This window comes from Heliangelus exortis, chromosome 11 (genome assembly GCF_036169615.1).
Source record: "Heliangelus exortis chromosome 11, bHelExo1.hap1, whole genome shotgun sequence".
Taxonomy (NCBI): Eukaryota; Metazoa; Chordata; class Aves; order Apodiformes; family Trochilidae; genus Heliangelus; species Heliangelus exortis.
Window position 1 is genome coordinate 9,839,769 of NC_092432.1, and position 6,000 is coordinate 9,845,768.

Here is a 6,000-nt window from a genome sequence, read left to right on the forward strand (position 1 = left end):
TGGGTTTTTTGGGGGGGACTTGGATAGTGTTTGTGGTTTTGTTTTTGTTTTTTTTAAATGGGAAGTCATATCAGTGGAGGTGATAGTTTGAAAGCTAAGGGCACAATCATAGGAGACACATTTGCTCCCCGTTTTTTTGATAGTATAAATCAATTATTTGTTATCCAGCTATTTCAAGGTCTTTATATATATATATATATAAATTTATTTGTTTAATCATAAACAGTGGGGGCTTTTTTGAAACAAAGTGTGATGTAAACTAACGCTGTAATACCCATTAATTTAGCTTTCATTGTGTCCAAAAAGGAAACACGTTTGTATACCCTAATACTTTTGTATGTGTTAATAAAAAAAAAAAAAAAAATGCCTCTGGTTGATTCAGAAAAGTAGGCTTTTGTTGTTGAAAAAACTGCTATTCTTCATTTTTATTAAAAGAATAAATCTGAAAACACATTCCATCTGTAGAGAGCACTGTTTTGACAACAGTATTAGCTTTCATAATAAGGACGTGTCATTATTTTAACGAGCCGCTAGGAATAATGTTATAAATGTTGCCAGATATTTTATTGATTTTTTTTGTTTGTTTGTTTTTTCCTTTTTTTTTTTTTCTTTTTTGTGTGCAGTAGGCAAGGGCAGAGATTAGTTTGATGCCATCAACCAAACAGAAGATAAATGTCTCATAATTGAGAACGGTGTTAAAAAATAAATATTTCGGGGCCCTATTTATACTTTGTATTTTGGAAAGGGTTTTTTTGTTATTTCTCAAAAATCTGGACAGCATGGGAGATTTATCAGAATAGGCTAAGTCCTTAGCAGCTCTAGTACAACATATGTATCACATGAAGTATTTATGTAGCTCCCTCCTCCTAACGACCACAATGTGGCTGGACCAAACCTTAACATCTCCTGTTAGTTTTAAATATGTGTGATGCTTATAGCAGCCTGTATCACATATTCACCACAGATGTTGAAGAAAGTAACCTCACTTCAGAATAGTAGTACCACTATTTTTTGAACTTTGGAGTCAGTCTGGAAGGCTGAAGCAGTTTCCACTGACTGAGGTTCAGTTTCCATAGGTGTTTGCTTCTGTGACCCTGAGAGTTTGTACAGTTGGAGGATCAAATCTATGTGAGATTTGAGCTGGGCCTGGATGTTTCTTCCCTTGCTACCCAAGTACATTGCTCCATTTTTTTATTTGTATCTTTTTCTTTTTTCCCCCTTAGAAAACAAGAGCCTCAAAAGTCATCTTTCTGTGACTCCAAAGGAGAAGGCACAGATGAACACTGCAAGGTAGCCACTCTGTACGTTTGACCACCTGATTTCCCAGAATACAGGTATTTTGATAGTTTTTGGTAGCAAGCTTATATCCCCTTGGAACAGTGAGTGTCCTAGTGCTTACAGGGGTATTTGCAGAAATCCATTTTGAACAGAGTGTAAAGGGATCTGTGTTTATTGCTCCAGTTTTCTAAGTATTTTAAAATGAACTGCGGCAAAACCAGAGGCTATTGTTTATGATTAATCTTTTGTGAAGTTATACACTTTAAAACCCAGTAGAGTGGAGAAACAAGTTCTGAAAATACCTGTCTGATGCCCTGCATTGAATAGGGAAGCCTTAAAAACAGCTAAGCTGCTTGGACTTAGTCCAGGGATTTTTTTAAATAGGGTGCCAGATCCTCCTTGAAATGAGTTCACAAGCAGCTTCTGATTAATCAGCAAGAGCAGGTTTAAGAAATGCATCTAAACTAAAAACACCTTTAGAGTTTGAGATACAGCCCATAAGGATTCCATTCAGCCTGCAAGTGAGCATTCATTTCCAAACTGAAATGAGTGTTTGACTCTGAACTGGGAAGGAGACAACTGTGCAATAAGAGAAGGAGGGCCGGATCAAAGAGGTTTTGCAGAGAAAGCCAGGCTAGAGATTTGGTTCAGAACAGCATTTACTGCCAGTCCCCCCCATCTGAGAGGAGGGCAAGACAATATATAAAAGGCAAGGTTTGAAGTTGGAATAAGTATGCACAGTGTGACCAAATCAGCTTTGAATTACTTGAAAAACCTTTGGAAAACTCTTTTGAACAGTTTGCTGGCTAGTGAGATTTCCACTTAACCTCAGCAAGCACGTCTGGGAGGGTAGACTGGCTTTTAATTACCCCTGGCCTGCTCCCCCTACCCTGCCACCCAGCTCTCCCTGCCTTTTGGCACTCCTTGAATTATGCAAACTTGCCAACGTAGTGTTGAAACATCACCCTGTTCATTTCTAGCCCTGAGAGCTCTGTGAGCACCCTTCAGCTTTCATGTGTGTTCTAGAAACTGGTAAAGGAGAGGTAATGCTGTGCAGTGACACTTCCTCTCTGCTGAGCACTTCATCTAATTCTGCACCACTTCAGAGCTTCACGGAAACACTTGTAACACTTTGTGTTGTGTGTCTTGCTCCTATCCTAAACTGCTAAAACTGACTGTGAGTTGCTTGTCATTATTGCCTGCAGATGCATATGTTTAAGAAGCAGAGAAGTTGCTTTTAACTCCCAAGAGCAGTTCTAAAAGAGTTGATCAGATCTGTTCTTCCTAAAGCCTCTAGCAAAACTCTCATTAGTTTGAATTGTAAGGAGTACTATGTATCAGCATAGTACACAGTTTCCACAGTTTTTTGACACTTCTTCTTTTCAAGAAATTAAGGTGACTCCAAACATGTCTTTTAAGTGTGAGCTGTTTCTTTGCTTTCTGCACTTCAGTCTCTTAAATCTTTGGTCACTAGCCCTCTTGTTCTATAGTTTTTGTTTATATGTTCTAGCAATTTCCATAATGTGGCCTCTTATTACTGTTATAGTTAATTCCCACCTTTACCACTCTTTTGAAGCTTATGTATTTAAGCAGAGGCAATCATTGAAGACTGTCCACTTAGCAGATAGTTGCAAGTGCAAGAAACTCTCAGGGCTGGACCCTGGAAGGTAGTTACCAGTTTCTGGGACAGCATGTTGATACTTGAGAAGAGGTCCTAGAGGCACCAATACATCCTTATCATGTGATGCTATAAGTGAGAGAATTCTGTACTTTTGAATCTTCCCTGTTGACATTTTGAGGTTTTGGATCAGACTGTATGTTTCTTAAGATGTGTAACACGTTTCCTACTCATTACCTCTCTGCACATCTCCTACCACAGAGCAGCATTTCTCAAGTCCAGAAGCCCAGCCTTCCCTTCTCATTAGCTACCAGTGAGGTGGCTGTCAAGGATGAACTGAACCATCCTGGATTTTTTTCACTTCTCCTTTGTATCTGCTCAAATTCAGAAACAGCTAGGCCTAGCATTTGTTTATTCATAATCATAAATTGCAATGTCCTCCTCTTTTTCTTTTTTTTAAAAAGAGGATCCTCGAGTTGCAAGTGACACATTGTTCTTAAGGCATTTACTGGGCAACTTACACTGCAGTAAAGCTGAGCAGACAAAAAGATTTCAATCTAAGTTCTCATTTTAATTCCAAAATTATTATATTTAATTATAGTTATTATACAAGCCAGTTTCTAGAAAAATATTTATCTTATCTGAATCTGCTGATTTATAAGAATGACAGTGTATATATATGCACTCCATGCATAGCTAATTTATGCACACCTATATCAGTACATAGTATAATTGCATATTCATAGGGCTGCATATTCATGATAAACCTTATTCCACTCTCATTTATGGTAATATAAGTTGGGAGAAATTTCAATTAATTCAGTAGAACAGTGCATATAATACTGGAGTCATATCTCAACAAAGATCATGTTACATGTATGACTATATAGGCTCATACTAGCTTCTTTTACTGCTTTTTTGCTAATTGCTAGCTTACTGAAACAGGTCAAAAATGCAATACTTTGAAAGAACAAATAATTTTTACTAATTTTTGTGCCCCCATCAAATAAATGTCTAATTTGCAGCTATGTTTCTATATGACTGATGTGACAGCACTGGGAAAAGTGTTACCATTGCTGGTAAGAGAGCATGAGACAGATCCTGTGTAGATGTAAAACACTAACTGTGAGTGAGCTCTGCCTGTTTAGGAAAGTTCAAAATCTGGACCTTATGGCTTTCTGACATTCTCCAGCAAAAAATTCTCCAAGACAAAATGTGTGAGTGTATGGTGGGCGTACAGAGATGTGGAAGAACCAGGAGCAGCCAGAGGGACTTCAGAGGAGACTTTAGGAAAACAACATAACTTACTAGAGAGGAGACACATTATTGCTGCTCTGGGATGCCAACATCTGCACCTCTGTGTGGGATGATATAAACCTTGCCTTGGATTCCTGAGCGCAGAGAGGCCATGTGCAAGTGAGAGGTATATGCAGGCTTCTCATTCTCCAAACATCTTGAACAGAGCATTCTCCAAACTGACAACTTGTGTTAGAATATCATTTGCAAGTAATGCTGAGCTTATAAGTACCCCCAAAAAAATTAGGATTTATCTCTCTTAAGAAAGTGACTGTGCAGAACTTCCAGGCTTCACTGATTGCTATGGTCTGTGAGGCTCTCTGCTTCCCTAGACACATGCAGGAAAAACTCAATTTGAGTGAAATCATCTTCTTACCTTGCTTTCTCACCACTCAGCCTCCCCCTGCTTTAGCAAAAAAAAAATGTGCCTTTACCCTCTTTGCACAAAGGATGGAGTAGCTAGAGCTTCTGTGCCCCTCCTTACCCTTCAGCTATTTCTTCATGTTCTTTTCTGGGGGGAGATTTCTCTCACTGCTGTGGAGATTGACAAAAATCTCCTGGCTCCTTTTGTTTTTTCTCAGCCTTATCTTGCAAAAAAAAAAAAAAAAAAAAAAAAAAAAAAGGAGGAATGATGAAGTGCAGTAGCTGGGAAATGAAACTGGGGGGGACTGTAACTTGGAGAGCAACCAAAGAGTGATTCCCAAGGGTGAAGAAGTACCTGAAGCACATAGCTACTCATGTTGGCACTATGTGTGTACTTCTGTATATATTTATTCAAAAAGACAGAAACTTTTTCGAGGGGCTCCTTGGGACAAATAGGGGGGAGATCTTTCTTTGATGAAGAAAACAGTAGGAACCAAATGGAGGAGATCCCATTTTGGAAGCTGGCATGAACAGCCACTGCCAGTGAGCAGGTGCTGATATTGTGGGAATTGAAGCAGGAATGGAGATAGGTCTGCATGTTGAAGGTGAAAGGCAAAGTTTATGTATTCTCTCATTGACTTTCTCTGTCCCTACTCTTTTTCCTGAGTAGGAAAAAGGCTGAACTCCTTTCTTTTTCCTGTATTCTGTCACAACGGAAGAAAAAACTCACATAAGGGGACAGTTGCAATTTCTCAGTTTCCCACCTATATCTTTGCAGTGTTCTATGGTAAAGGAATGGGGGCTTTTACCTCACTTGGACCATACAGTTCAGCTGTAAGAAAAAAAAATAATGCCTCCTCTCACACTGAGCTACCAGCACTGCATTACACACTCTTCGCTCTCTTGCTTGTGCCCTTGAGCAGATGTAACATGAGCCTGGTACATGCTCTGAGGATGCATTTGTTCTTCATGATGAGGAGGGGAAGGGCTGTCTACAGGTAACTGAGCTGGTTTGCAGCCACAACACCAACTTTGTTTAATTTTAAGTAAAGATATGCAAAGGTGTTTTATGCCTCAGTTAGAATAGTAGTTTCCAATTTCATAAGAAAAATGTGAGTAACTGAGCTACTAAAGGCTCAGATGTATGCTATGATATTGCAGAATGTTTAACAATCCAGTTCTGTAAAATCCTTTTGGAATTGTTCTTATGGAAGATTATTGCAATGGTAGTTTTTGGATGACATTATACTTCTCCACCCTTTAAGTATTTATTTTTAAAAAAAAAACATCAGTATTCATAAGCAATCAGTTCCTCTGTCACCAGTCTTTTTGTTTACAGCAAGATGGCAATAAAAAATAAATCACTCAGTTTTCAGAAATAAGGAGCAATAGGAACTGTTTTATGTTAACTACCATCTCCTTACTATTACCCTTCTGAGTGACTG